Source organism: Podarcis filfolensis (genome assembly GCF_964270895.1).
Source record: "Podarcis filfolensis genome assembly, chromosome: 15".
Classification (NCBI taxonomy): Eukaryota; Metazoa; Chordata; class Lepidosauria; order Squamata; family Lacertidae; genus Podarcis; species Podarcis filfolensis.
Genome location: NC_139618.1, coordinates 39,405,040 through 39,419,435, shown reverse-complemented (window position 1 = coordinate 39,419,435; position 14,396 = coordinate 39,405,040). Strand labels below are relative to the sequence as shown.

The 14,396-nt window shown below is 43.4% G+C and overlaps 1 protein-coding gene and 1 long non-coding RNA gene across 5 annotated transcripts in view; both read right to left on the bottom strand.

The window, feature by feature from the left end:
• LRRTM4 (leucine rich repeat transmembrane neuronal 4) overlaps positions 1-14,396 on the bottom strand; it is a 426,277-nt gene that overhangs the window by 251,380 nt on the left and 160,501 nt on the right. The gene's annotated exons all lie outside the window — the stretch shown is intronic.
• On the bottom strand, positions 4,627-7,372 carry LOC310750832. The gene is made up of 3 exons (XR_014542320.1): positions 7,132-7,372; positions 6,682-7,065; positions 4,627-6,187 (listed from the first exon to the last, which is right to left on the bottom strand). It is a non-coding gene; the product is annotated as an uncharacterized lncRNA (long non-coding RNA).

The window sequence follows — 14,396 nt, the reverse complement described above, 5'->3', positions numbered from 1 at the left end:
GGTTAATTATGAGTAGTAAAGCAACCCACCTCTGCTGTAGGAAAAATAAACTGCTTAATAGTTCAGCTTGCATGACATGAGAAAGAGCTTTTAAGAATCTATGTGAGAGAGTGATATATATATATATATATAGAGAGAGAGAGAGAGAGAGAGAGAGTAGTAATGCATTTATTGCTAACCAACAATAACATAACAATATCCCAGGCCCGTGTTGAATCCCTGGTATCTACACTGGGGGGGGGAGGGGAATCTAAATGGGAAAGACATATCTTTCCCACTCCATCAAAAAACCAAAAGAATAAAAGTATCCTAGGATGCAGAAGGATTGGGCCGATTATCTGACAAAACCTCACTCAGTACTTTAAAATTCACTTCAGCTAACAAGGTTGACATTTCATATCCTTAGGATGTGTTTGCACCGTAGGAGAAAACATGTTTCTGACCTTCACAGTAGTTTATAAAGACATTAAGAGACTTTTTAGAACTATTTGCTGAACAATTTGAAATATGTCTGTTAATAGAGCTTTATTTGCTATGCTATACAAGTAGGGGCGTTACCACAGTCTGCTGCTCTTGTTTTTGGTTTTCTTTAATTGCCCACCCCCAACTAGGCTGGATTCAACCCTGTTTGATGTGATAACACAAGCTTCCAACATCAACAAGGGCACAGAGGAGGAGGGGAGGGGACCAGTGGAATTGACTGATGCATCATGGGCCCAAGACAGCTTCATTAACTATGAACCCCAAAATCCCCTCGAAATTGGTGCCAATGTTTTGTCATCGTTTTGTAGTGTTTTGCAGTGAAAACCCTGCATTTTTAGTGCCCCACAAACAGAGTAATTGATAAGTCAAACCCAGGTTCATCATTAACACCCCCAAACCCAATGTTGGCCGATCCCCTCGGAACCAGTGCTAAAGTTTTGCAATCATTTTGTGGTGTTTTGCAGCGAAAACCCCATGTTTTGCAGCATCCCACAAATGGAGTAATTAATAAATCAAATCCGGGGGTCACAGGGTTACCCCAAAAACAATGTTGTCCAATCGAGACCGGTGCCAAAGTTTTGTAATTGGTTTGTAGCAAACCAAAAAACCCCCACATTTTGTAGCACCCCACAGAGAGAGTAATTGAGACATCAAATCCAGGGGTCACAGGGTCACCCAAAAACTCAGCGTTGTCTGATCCCCTCAAAACTGGTGCCAAAGTTCTGTAATTGTTTTGTAGCAAGACCTTAATGGCTAGTGATCTGTGTTAGCTTCACGTGATCTGCTCAACAAAACCTCTGCTCTCCGGGTTCCTGGGATTTTCCTGCCCACTTCCAGAAACCAAGGATCCATGAGTGGGGAACTTTTTTGGGGGGGGGTGGCGTCTACGAGAGGAACACTCAGAAATCCCACTCCAGACTTATCAAATGGATATAGCTGCTTTATGAGAGAGGAGGCTCCAGGCGTCTCCTATTCCTGCAAGATGCTCTCCTCAAACTCTTCTGGAAAGGGGAAAACCCTCTTGGAAACTTGGGGAAAAGCCTGGGAGGTCTGACTGGCTGCCTGGGGCTGCTTCTGTTGGGATTTTGCCTACATGCAGCTTCCCACAAAGCAATTAAGAGTTGGCCAAAGGCCAAGAAGACTGAGCAGAGGGAGTTATTCTGCCTAGAGATACGGGACCTTGGATACAGCTCTATTGTTGGTTAACGTCTCCACACAGGCATAATGACTCATCACCTTCCCTGACTGGATAGTGTTGGTCAGTGTGGTGTTCTAAGAGTCGTTTGAAGTTTGTTTTAAGAGAGCTAGTTAAGATCCGCATCTGTTCTTGTATATAGTAACTTGTAGAGTCTGCTGTAAATAATAAACACCTCTAAGTAACCAAGTTACTAGTAGCAGCGTCTTGTTCCTGCTTCATCTTTCCTGCTTGCAACTGATTGCTTCTGGAAGTCTGCATATGCTGTGCTATACTGGGTCTGGCTAAGATCCTGCAACAGGTTAAAGTTGCTTCTTCACAGTCTTCCCCAAGAGCAGCTTGATGCCTGGGCTCATGAAGAGTTTGGGGGAATCTGGGGAAAGCTTCCCCTCCTCCCTGTCTGGATAATAATAATAATAATAATAATAATAATAATAATTTATACCCCGCCTTTCCCGGTTCAAAAACTGGGCTCAGGGCAGCTAACAACAAATTTAAAACACTTTAAAACACTTAATTATAAAAGCAGCATAAAATACAGTATAAAAACATGAATAACAATAAAATTCAAAATTCAATTAGATAATCCCCAGGGCTAGCTGGCTGAATTGGTCCTACTTGGGCCAGCAAGGAGGCCAGGGGAGAATTAGCTGTGGGGTCTTCATAAAAGGGGAGGGCGAGGGAAGAGAAGGGAAATAAAGGGAAATAAAGATCAGGCTGAATGCAAATTAAAGGCCAGGCAGAATATTTCTGTCTTATAGGCCCAACAAAAGGAGGTTAAATCCCGAAGGGCCCTAGTCTCATGGGACAGAGCATTCCACCAGGTGGGAGCCATCACTGAAAAGGCCCTGGCCCTGGTGGAGGATAGTCTGACTTCTAACTAACTCCCTCCCCTTTCACACCACCATGGCCCAAATCATTTGCCCAAAGTGGTCTTTTGGCTATCAGAACCTCAGCTACAGTCAGTTAATCTCTGGTGGATCTATAGACCAGGCGCCAGTGATGCTCAGCTATGAAGAAGGGCCTTGCAGCTCCCCCCACCCTCATTTCCCCCATGTGCCCACAGTACCTGGGTAGAAGGCCAGCACATCATCATCCATCCGGCAGGCCTCCAGAAAGGTGCGGCAGAGACAACCGATGGGGTCAAGAGGGTGCCCTACCCATCCCTCCAGGTTGGTCATGCTGGTTCTTGAAGAAAGGGGTGAAGGCTTGAGGCACCCTCTGAACTGGCTGCCCTAGGGGAAAGGGGAAGCTCGGCTCTGCCAGGGCCCCTTCCTCCCCTGCTCAGCACCCGGACTCTTCCTAGCCCTGCCCGGGGGGGGGGTGCTGGGGAGGCCGTGGGGAGACCCCAAAGCCTGTCCTAGCCAGGCATTTCCTCCAAGGGGGAATTGGAGGCATCCCAGGGGAAGGGATTTCCCGGCATACCAGACCCTCTGGAAGTTCTGGAACTGCAGGATCAGGGTCGCCCAAAACCTCCTCGTCCTGGGCTAAAGATGTAAAATTTCTGGAAATTTGAAGCGATGAGAAAAAAATGCCCCCCCCCCCCCGTTTCCCCCCGGGAAAAAAAAGAAATTTTGGAAAAATTGAAAAAAAGTTCAGTGTGGTTTTACAAATTGCGTGAAACGCAGTGTATATAAAAGTATTACGCTTGCAATAAAACAGGTAACCACCCCCTTTTCTCTCAAAAGCAAGAAAAAAAGGAAGAAACCATCAACATAAATAATAATCATATTTGCCCCTTAGCACCAACAGCAAATAAAGTTAAGTTCCACCTCAATATTTAAGCTCCATAGAAGGTCAACCCTTTGAGTAGTGCTTTAAAAAAAGAATAAACAGAAGACAAAACATATACATGCAGTTTGTTCTATCTCATTTTCTGAACCACTGCTATCATTTTTCATTCTTCTTCCTCTTCCTCTTTGTCATTTTTCTCATAGACTTCTAAAAAACGGCTTTGGGGAAAAACAAGAAAAAACCTGTCTTTTCCCCAAGTTTTCTGCTTTGTTTTTTTCCAGGCCTTCCCATCTCTACTTGAAGACAGCCGGGGCAAAGCGTAAGGCAATTTTTTTGCATTCCAGGCCCAGAAGTAACCAACATCCAGTTACTGAATAGTATGCTGCACTAAGGCTCAAACTCTGTTTGAAAAGAAAAGGTGCGTGTGTGTTTTCCAAATTGAATTTGTTATTATATATTATAAACCACATGATGGTAAGAGAGCTTCTAAAGTTTAGAATTTAAACAGTTTACAAAAATATACAACAGAACATTATAATGATTGATAAAACACAGTTTAAAACAGTATTTAAGAGTATTCAAAAGATGATTGAAGTCAGCAGTGGTTAAAAGGAAGTAAATCACATGCAGCTTCTATGTGTTCAGATGGGCTGGCCCTAACGAAAATGTTTTGAGCAGGCCTGGGGGGGATTGGGGGGGCAGGGTTTTTTTCTGCTTTTTTTCCCCATAGCTGCCCCCCTCCCGGAAAAAAATGAAAAAAAAAAGTGTGTGGAATATTCAAACTATATCACCCTATTTTTTTCCAGTTTTTTTCAGAAAAAATGGTTTTGGGAAAAAAAACAGGAAAAAAACCTGTACACCCCCCATCCCCCCCCCAGTTTTTTTCCCACACCTTCCCATCTCTAGCCTGGGCTAATGCTAAATTCAAGGGAATTTCAGGCCACCTTGCGCAAGCGGCCTGGGTTCCCCCAGATTCCTCCACCTCCCAGGAAGGAAACTCTCTTCCTGAGAAGGAAAACCCCTCGTGCTGGGGTTTTTTCCAGTCCTTTCCTAGGTTTCCCTCCCAAGTCCAGAAGTCCAGAGGCCTCTCAAGGGCTGTTGGCCCAAAAAAGGCCTAGAAAAAATTAGATCTGATAGGAGGGAGGGAAAGAACGAAAATGGATAGAGGAAGGGAGGAAAAGGGGATCCAGGAAACAAAGTCAAAGGGTTGGTGGTGGTGGTTAATCCCTCCCAAGATGGTGTTTCCGGCTTTTCCTTTTGCCATGTCTAGGGCAGGCAAGAAACCTCCCACCAGTGGCAAAGGTAGGAAATGGAACTGGAGCCGGGGGGCTTTGCTCTCCCCTGAAGTATCCCTCAAAAGCAGGGGTCAGCAAACTTTTTCAGCAGGGGGCCGGTCCACTGTCCCTCAGACCTTGTGGGGGGCCGGACTATATTTTGAAGAAGAAAAAATGAACTTAATCCTGTGCCCCACAAATAATCCAGAGATGCATTTTAAATGAAAGGACACATTCTACTCATGTAAAAACACGCTGATTCCTGGACCGTCCGCAGGGTGGATTTAGAAGGCAATTGGGCCAGATCTGGCCCCCGGGCCTTAGTTTGCCTACCCATGCTCAAAAGGTTTTTTTTTTAACTTTCTGCCAGTGGTGAGATGGACGGAGACAACACATGCATCCCAGTTGTCCCCTTCAGGAGAAACAAGGGATTTCTGTGCCCAGAACCCCATATTTTATGCCCCTGGGGGGGGCGGGATAGCCTTCAATTCCATCAAAAGCCTAGCATCTACACTCTCATTAGCCTTGTTCACTATTGAATCTGCTTGTTAAGGAATGTATTATCCACTGTGAGATCATGGGGAGATGACAGAGCGTTAGACTCCTGGCCAAAGGGCTCTTTTCTTTCACTGTCTGAAGTGAACTCTTTCTGTCCATCTAGATGTTGTTGTCACATAGATATTTATCACTGTTGTGTTTTTTTATTGCAAACTTACAAGTTTATTAACACTGAGTTTGCACTGCTTCATTGTTTTTCTGTTTATGCTAAGCTGACACGTGCTCCAGAACAGCAAGGAAAGAAAAGGCTCTGAACTTCCCAGCCAAAGAAGAATAGTCAGGACCATTGGAATGGTTATAAACCGAAGGAGTGGTCTGGTCACTGGCCTCTGAAAGTCCTGGCTGCATTTGCAATTGCTATTGGAATCTTGATCTGAGATTAAGCCCTGCCACTCTGTTTCCCATGGGCCCTCTAGTATTTTTATTATTTTATTTATTAAATTTAAATACTGCCCTTCATCCAAAGATCTCAAAGCTCAAATAAAAATGCAGGATAATAGCACTAAACAAGTTAAAACAAATACAACACAATACCCACACACAAACACATTTAAAAGGTCCTAGAATTTTAATCAGCCAAAGGCCTGGTTGAAGAAGAACATTTTTGTCCGGTGCCTAAAGATGTACAGTATATTGTAGGTGCCAGATTAACCTCTCTAGGAAGAGCATTCCACAAACAGGGAGCTGCTGCAAAAAAGTTCCATTCTCAGGTTTCCACCCTCTGGACCTCTCATGGAGGAGGCACATGAAGAATGGCCTCGGATGATGATTGCAGAGTTGAGGTTGGTTTATATGGGGAGAGGTCATCCTTAAGGTATTGCAGTCCTGAGCCATTTAAGACTTTATAGATACTTTGAATTGGGTCCGGAAACCAATTGGCAGCCAGTGCAGCTGGGCCAGGATTGATGTAATATACTCAAGCTATCTTGTCCTGGTGAGCAACCTGGCTATTGAACTCTGCACCAGCTGACGTTTCCAGTCTTCAGCAGGTATGCAGTAATGGTTATCAATGGCTGTTTGTAGTTGGGAGCAGAACGCTCGTGCACAATGGCCTGCTTAGGGATTGCATAGGTATTTGGCTGGCCACAGCTGGAATAAAATGCTGATGTGTCTTTGGTCTAATCTTCTAGGGATCTTCTTACATTCTTCCTTTGCCCAGACAGCTTGTCAGAACTTCACCCCACAAGGCATAGACAGAATTCAGAATTCAGGAAGTGAGGAACACCATATGTCCAAGCTATTCCTATTCACTAGGGGGAGTCCCTATTTATATTGCCACCGGTCCCTGCTTAAATGTCTCTTCTATTTTGTCCCTCCCCACATTTTTTGAAGTTTGGGGGGGAACTGGGGAAATAATGTTAGTACGTGCATGTGTGCACTTGAGTTCTTCATTTTCAGCCCCCTTCTAGGTTAAATCTGAGTTACCAACATTAGTACTGTGCATGGTCATTTGAGTTTTTGCAAGAACTCAAAATGCTTTTCTATGTCTCCATCCTATGCTTTTGCATTCATTGACCAGAAAATTGGGACACATTTGCAAGTTTACTTCCCAGTTAGCCACCGAGTTGCATTCTAAAAGTTTGCACTGACTAAAAGTTTCAGTTCAGACCACAATTCACAGTGAGCAATGCAAAGGCTTTCTGGTTTGGGTCAGAATTCTAATACTGATCCAGGAAATTCTGATCTTCCTGTCCCCACATTGTGGGGATTTGTTTTATTTCATTCTGTTTGACAGAACTGAATATAATTTGCTGGGATAGTTGCTCCTACTAAGTGAATAATACCTGTAAAATTCCAGACAATAGTTCTCTCTCTCTCTCTCTCTCTCTCTCTCTCTCTCTCTCTCTCTCTCTCTCTCTCTGTGTGTGTGTGTGTGTGTGTGTGCACACGCACATTGGCAAAGGAGGCAGTCCCAGACAGACTCCAGTCAGACTGCACTGCTACAGGGCCAGTGGACACCGTCTGCCTGTGAAGACGAGGAATAATGTGAGGAGGGCAGACAGAGACAATATAAGGGCCTGCTCCTATCAGACTGTCCAGTACTACCCACCTCCCATTTTACTATTTTATTATTTGCCTTAGTACTTGAAAAATTTAAACCTCATTGGCTGCTTTGGAAGAAAGGTGGCATGTACGGTAAATACAATGAATGAATGAATGAATGAATGAATGAATGAATGAATAAACAAGTACCATCTATAAAATACTTTTTGACAAAGTTGTGTGAAATTTGAAGACATGGAAGCCCCATCAAAGGAGACAAATACTGCCAAATTTTAGGACAGAGGCAGTGGTTTTATTGCAAAGGATGCCTTTACATTTTGCAGTGATTTAAAAGAGGATTCACTTAATCTCCCCTGTACACTTGTGGGAAATGTGTGTGGAAATAGCATATACCACAGAGATGCCCCCCAGGTAAGAAACCTGCCAAATTTCAGAAGGCTTTTGTGTAGGCTTGTGTGTATGTGTGTGTGTCTGCTAGGCACTTTTAAATTCGACTCAGGGGTGAAAATGATTTGCTTCCCAACCTGTAGTTATGTGAGTTACAATTTTAGTATGAAAAGAACATTTGCAATGAGGTAAAGCAGAGGTAAATGGGTTAAATTGGGGCCACATATATACTTGCCACAATAGCATGATTTTGTTGTTGTTATTTAATTGTTTAGTCGTGTCCAACTCTTCGTGACCCCATGGACCAGACCACGCCAGACACGCCTGTCTTCCACTGCCTTCCTCATGTTGGTAGCCTCAAGAACACTGTCCAACCATCTCGTCCTCTGTCATCCCCTTCTCCTTGTGCCCTCCATCTTTCCCAACATCAGGGTTTTTTCCAGAGACTCTTCTCTTCTCATGAGGTGGCCAAAGTGTAGGAGAACAATTAGCTCTATCAACATTGCATGCATAGAGTGAGCTAGTCTTGTCCAAGAGTGGAGCAATGGTTCTAAACACCGTCTCTCTCTAATCCACACCTGCTAAGGGTGTAAGGAGGCCTCCCGGAGCCACCTACTCTGGAGAAACACAGAGTAAGAAACATCCTGCATACTACCCAATGGCCCCACAACCCTGTACAGCAATTTATGGAGAACAGCCATAATCCTAAAAGTTTCCTAAGCGGTCACCTCTCTACCTGTTCAGTTTCTTGTGCCTTCATGCCAGGAGTGTGATCAAACGAACCCATTTGATGAACAGTGCATGCTAAATGCCTCCCTCCTTCTAAAGCACCTCACAAAATCTGATTCACGCTTCGCTGAATTCTACTGCATGCCTTACCTTAGAGCCCCAGAAGCAAACGGACCAGAATGAGCTTTTTAAGAGAAGGAAATTCATAGAGGGTTCTTGGATATCCCTGAGGGGCCAGGGCCCTACTGGCCTTACTGAATACAGATCGCATATGTGCATCCTGATTGCAATTTCAATCTCAGTATTTACCATATTCATCTCTTTTAGTTCCTTATACTGAACTATGAGCTTTACATGATTAAAGATGGTGTCACATTGCATATATTCAAAGCGGCCTAGTCTTGGTTATCTGGGAAAGCTTTTACTCTGGCATTTATTAAGTTCAAAGTTCTGCATCTTTGCAAACTTCACATTCTGTTAAGACTATATTTCTTATGTGCTATTACTAACTGGTATTATTGATATAAAAGACCTTGAGAAATTCTTGCAAAAATTCTTTTGACATCTAGCCTGGAACTATGTGACTAGCAGAAATAATCCTTTTCTTTTCTTCCTTTTTTTAATTCAAGGATGAGCAAAGACTTCTCCCTTATGGTCAGGAGAGAGTTGTTGCAGCTATGAAATGACAGGTAAATCTCCTTTTGATGTACAGCACTAAAAGAAACTCAAATTTACAGAATCTATTGATGTCCCTGGAAAATCTATGGTGTTAAAGCTACAGAGTTCACAAAGACATAGCTTCCACCCAAAAGAACTGATATTTCGATGGCTCCCAAACCAGACATTTTCCGTAATGTTCTTGATCAATGTCAGAATATTTCTGGATCAACGTCATAATGCAAGTTGCTCCTATGCCTCTATCCTAGCATACAATAAAGTACTGAATGCAGAGAAGTGAAGAGAATGGAAATGAATTGTTCTCCAAATGAGATATGACATAAAGTACACTCAGGATTGCTGATTGACTCAGATGCAGGGAATACAAGTGTTGTCCACGAAGACCGGAACCTAATTAACATTTTAAAATTGGGTTGGGGTTCTTTGTGTGTGTGTGTGTGTGTGTTTTTACATTTTTACCTCTCCCTAATACAAATCATTTGTGTAGCCCCTGGTGTTACAACTGGCAACAGTCATACTTCACATATTTAAATTAATCCTTCATCAGAAATGTATATTTTCTCCAAGGAAAGAACACTTCAAATGCAAATGTAAATTCTCTGAATCGTAAAATGGTCCTCATCAGAAAGCCCAAGAGGGGTGAATTTCCTTCAGCTTTCTTCCAAAACATAAAATCAATCCTGGAACACTACTGGATTCCATGCCACTTTCTCAACATAAAACATGTACCTCCCATTTCAGTCTGTACAGCCACAGCAGGTGCTGTAACTCTCCAATGGTTTCACTTTACCCCCAAAAGGCACACCCCTCCATTGTTTCCCGAAATGGATGGATGCCAACGACAAAAAATAGATAGCTGGGGAAAAAAACTTTCTACCTGCATTTTCTCCTTCTCTCCCTCCCCCTTCATGCCACATGGCTGCATGTTTATTATTCCCTCCTCCACTTGGCAGCTGTGCATCACTCTGGGTGTACCCAACTCAGGATGATCTGGGGCTTCCTTGATCCACTCCAGGCAAATCTCAAAACAGCCTACATTGGACCAATCCAGTTTGGGATCCAGGATTTGTCTGGACTAGGTGTATAACCCGAGTATACATGTTTTGCATGTAGAAGGTCACAGGTTCAATCCCTGGCATCTGCAGATAGAAGGATTTCAGGACAGGAAAGGCTTCTCCCAGAGATCCCAACCCAGCTACCACCAGCCGGGGCAGAAAGAACTGGGATATCTTGACGAAGCGCAGTATGAGACAGGTTCAGTCGTTCAGGTGACCAGAAATATCCACAATCAGTTTTTATCCCTTGCGCTTTAACATCTTTTTTTTAGGCAAGCAGGACTACCTTGCTTTTAAATTCAAGTGAGGTGTCAAGACATGATTACATATAAATCTGTTCAAACCAACCCTAAAATAGAGCCACTTACATAAATATACAACACAATTAGAAGGAAATGGTCATCTCAATATTGCCGCACTAATGAGAACTGCCTCTATGAAATGACTATATTCATTTAATTAAAAAGCCTATTATGGATCCCATTCAAAATGCTGTTCACTGAACTCCTCCAAATAAATCTAATTTGTTTTAGTGCAGAGTTTAGGAGTGTCATTTTATTTGTACAAACAGGTTCAAAACAACATGGGCTTAGAGTAATATAATAAACTGCTCACAAAAGACTGGAAGGATTGTGGATTGTGTGCATACAGCTTTGAAAATCTTGGAGAAACGCAGTTTTCAAAGTCATTGTTAGCCTTTTGTTAACCATCATGAACATCTCTCTCTCTCTCTCTTTGTGTGTGTGTCTTCCACAGTACCACTTTTTGGGAGTGCCCATTAAAAATATGTATGGGGGGGGGTGGCATATTAAGATCGCATTTTTCCAAAGCCACTTTTCCATCAGCCTCTGCTGATATTTAGTCAGAACAGGTTGTGGTGAGGCATTGATGACAATGTCATGGCCATGTGCTGAAACTGAGACCAGATCTGCTTTTAGTACACTAACCCACATTTAGATGGCTTGTAGTTCAGCTAAGGGCTGCATGATATGCACATACTTGCTAAACTGCCTTAGACATGGGATTCTTTGGGGTACATGCCATAGGAACTTAAGAAGCTGCTTAATCTGTATCAGGTCACACTGGTCCATCCAACTCAGCATTGTCTACGCTCATTGACAGTGGCTCTCCAGAGTTTCATACAGGGGACGTCTCCAGCCCAAATGGAGATGCCAATGAACCTGGGGGTTTCTGCATGCAAAGCAGTTGATCTTCTGTGTATGTATCAGCCCATCTTGATCATGAGCATCATTAATCCAATTGCCTTGGGTGCAAAATAGGAAGGGGCACCCTCTGCCCTGCTTCCACACTGCCCAAGCCACCAGAACAAGCCCTCTCCAACAGACAGTGCCAAACTTCTCCTACTTCTGACAGTAGCTGCCTAGCTGGTGCTCCACAACCAGACTGGTTGGGAATCACTGGAGATGACAGTGATTGAACCTGGAATCATTACATAAAAAACAGATGCTCCGCCACTGAGCTATGGCCCTCCCAAAGCCTCCCTACATTTAAATAAAAGAGTATTTCACTCTTCTCCCATCATGGGACTCAAGGCACCATACATGTCACTCCCAGGTGATCACCCACCTAGGCATTGACCAGACCTAAACCGGCTTAGATTCAGCAAGGTGGTGGTTTCATGTGTCTTCAGACCATACATTGGGACCAAGAGCATACCGTGCTGTGGCAGGGTGGGGGCTAAAGTGTGTGCCTGTTTGTGGAATCAAGACCGAACCTCAAAGAGGGAACCAATTCCAATGTTGGATCCTACTTCCAAGCATTAATTTGGAACTAGGCACTGGAACATTTGAATTGTTTATGTGCTTGTTAATGCTAAGACTCAGCATTTAAAATAAAATCTTTATGTTCTGCTCACAGGAAGGGGGGGGGGAGGGTCTTTGGCAAGAACATTTACTGCTAATGAAAGGATGTAATGCCAATGACCTTCTTCCTGGGTCCAAGCTACATTTAAAAATTTAGTACATTGAAGACAGAGGATCAAGTGCCATCCACACACTGCAAATCCCCATTGAAATTAATAGGGCTGTATAGTGGAGTGGAGTAGAGATGACGAGATCTGGCCATCAATAACTCAGCAGCAAACTCATCCACTCTCTTTATTGTAGTGTATGCATCATTTCATTATGCTTCCAGGCATGTCAGAGAGACAGCAGGGAAAGGCTACAAAGAATGACATGACTTCACCAAACCCCTGTAAAAGTCCTTTAGTACTGTCAGTGTCTGTCCCATTCTGCAAGATTATTAGTTTCCACAGGCTCTGAAAAATCACAGCCACAAAAGGTTTGATAGAAAACTTGTCCATCACCCCATTAATTAAAAACAAGCTCACTGCCAGGACAGGAGGCTTATCTGCTAAATCATATTCAGCAGGGGAATACTTATAGTCCACATACTTCTGAGAATCCCATATAGGTATTACTATTATTTGACAAAAGACCAAGTAACTGGTCCTCATTGAGATAAAAATGGGGGCATGGGGAGATAATGATGATTGGTTGTATTCAATGTTTGTTCTAGTCTGAGTAGATCCATTGAAATGAATGCTTAAGTTAGATATGTTCATTTATTTCAATGGATTTACTCTGAGCAGACCACAACCCAACCCCAAACCTGCCCATTGTGTTTCATGTTGTCACATAACAAAATAGTATGCAGAATCAGAGGGCTGGAGAAAACTGCCTGTGTGGAAATTTTACAACATTTCAGGCTCTTTCATTTCGAAAAAATGAAGGGGCATGTTATAGATTTATAAAGTTATACACTGTGTGCACAAAATGGGTAGAGAGAGACCTTCCCCCACCCCTCTCAATGTTGCATAATACTGGAGCCCAGAGTCATCCAGTGAAGGTGAATGGGAGGAGAATCAAGACCTTCTTCACACAGCACTATATTTAAACTATGGAATTTGCTACATCAGGATGTAGATGGAGGATTTGGCTATCATAGACTCTCTATGAGTCCACACTGTCTCCAGAATGAGAAGAGCATGGTTCTGAATACCAGCTGTTGGGGATCATGAACAGACGACTGCTGTTGACGGCATGTCTTGCTTCTAGTTTCCCATAGGCTTCTGGTTAGCCACTGTGGCAAACAGGATTCTGGGTAGGCCTCTAGTTTGATCCAGCAGGGCTTTTCTTATGCATGTCTTATGGCTTGATTTATTGTTGCCTTTATGTTTGCACAGCTAAAGGTACCCCTGACCATTAAGTCCAGTCGCAGACGACTCTGGGGTTGCGCGCTCATCTCGCTCTATAGGCCAAGGGAGCCGGTGTTTGTCCGCAGACAGCTTCCGGGTCATGTGGCCAGCATGACTAAGCCGCTTCTGGCAAACCAGAGCAGCACACGGAAACGCCGTTTACCTTCCTGCCGGAGCGATACCTATTTATCTACTTGCACTTGACATGCTTTCAAACTGCTAGGTTGGCAGGAGCTGGGACCAAGCAACGGGAGCTCACCCCGTCACAGGGATTCGAACCGACACCTTTCTGATCGGTAAGCCCTAGGCTCTGTGGTTTGTGCTCCTAAACCTTGATACCATCAGTGTGTGTGTTTCATTGGCAACTGCAAAGAGACCTGAGAAGTGGGGATATTTTGCAACAGCAATTGGCAGATGATGTCAGGCTTTTATTGCCTCTAATTCTGCTGCACTACTATCTTTGTTTCTGGAGAATATGATGTTTCCTGTTCTCTGTGCAAGGAGAACAACATTTCTTTATGGTCTTAGGGCTCCAACAAAAAGCATTTTAAAAAATGAACCCTACATTCTCAGTTGTCATGCAAAGAGGGAGAATGAAGACAAGTGTGCTAGCTTCCCCACTGCTGAATCTAGTTGAAGTGATAAACCTATTTGTATAGGCTGTCTCTGACTTTTTTCTCTGTCACTCCAGAAGGCATAACTAAAATCAATGGATGGAAATTGCAGGGGAGAAGATTTGGGGTCAACATTTGGAGACACCGGGGTAGCTGTTTTATAACATAACAGGCTGCTTCGAGAGATGGTTGGCTCTCCTTCCTCAGATTTATTCTAAGCAGAGAAAGGACTATCATTTCTCAGGAATGATGGAGTTGGAGCCTACAATACTTATCTTCCAATGAGCAGTGAAGTTCACCTAGATGACCTCCAAGAACCTTTCCAGCTCTACGATACTAAAAGCATGCTCATCAAATTGTGAGAATTTGTACTGAGATGGTCTTCAATCCATTCCCTTTTCCTTTCCCCTCAGTATCTTCCTATCTTTGGCTCCTTGAAACCTCTTAGATTCTTAGGTTATTCTCCCC